The 743-nt window shown below is 41.6% G+C and overlaps 1 non-coding gene across 1 annotated transcript; it reads right to left on the bottom strand.

Annotated features, from left to right (window-relative positions):
• Positions 1–7: 7 nt before the first annotated feature.
• trnar-ccu lies at positions 8–80 on the bottom strand. The gene has a single exon. It is a non-coding gene; the product is annotated as a tRNA-Arg (tRNA).
• Between the last annotated feature and the right edge of the window lie 663 nt (positions 81–743).

The following is a 743-nucleotide window of genomic DNA, read 5'->3' on the forward strand; positions in this document are numbered from 1 at the left end:
TTTCAAACACCCCAGATGGGACTTGAACCCACAATCCCTGGCTTAGGAGGCCAGTGCCTTATCCATTAGGCCACTGGGGCAATTCTTACTTTTTCCAAACAGTACAAACTGATAGAAGCAGCAAAAACAATGTGTAATGTATGGCACTGACACATTCCCATGAAATTCCGCTTTCTTATTTCTGTTTGCGTTTCATTTTAAAAACAGACTGGTTAGCAGAGGATGGTTTCAATCCATTGACCTCTGGGTTATGGGCCCAGCTCGCATCCGCTGCACAACTCTGCTTTCAGCCACTTCAGAAAAGACTAAACCTCACAATCCATGGCTTAGGAGGCCAGTGTCTTCGGCCACTGGGGTTATTTGTAATCAATATGACCAATACGAACTGATGGAAGAGGCAAAAAAATGTAAAATGGCACTTACACATGGAATGAAACTAACCATTTTTTAAAACATTTGTTCGCACTTCAATGCTAAAAAAAGCTTGTTAGCAGGAAAAGCTTTTGATCCATCAACCTCTGGGTTATGCGCCCAGCACACTTCCACTGCGCCACTCTGCTTTCAGACATTTCAGAAAAGACTAGATCTCACAATCCATGGCTTAGGAGGCCAGTGTCTTAGGACACTGGGGTTCTTTGTAATCAATATGACCAATACGAACTGATGGAAGAGGTAAAAAAAATGTATAATGGCACTTACACATGGAATGAAACTACGCATTTTTTAAAATATTTGTTTGCACT

This window comes from Oncorhynchus gorbuscha, unplaced genomic scaffold, assembly GCF_021184085.1.
Source record: "Oncorhynchus gorbuscha isolate QuinsamMale2020 ecotype Even-year unplaced genomic scaffold, OgorEven_v1.0 Un_scaffold_22025, whole genome shotgun sequence".
In the NCBI taxonomy this organism is placed as follows: domain Eukaryota; kingdom Metazoa; phylum Chordata; class Actinopteri; order Salmoniformes; family Salmonidae; genus Oncorhynchus; species Oncorhynchus gorbuscha.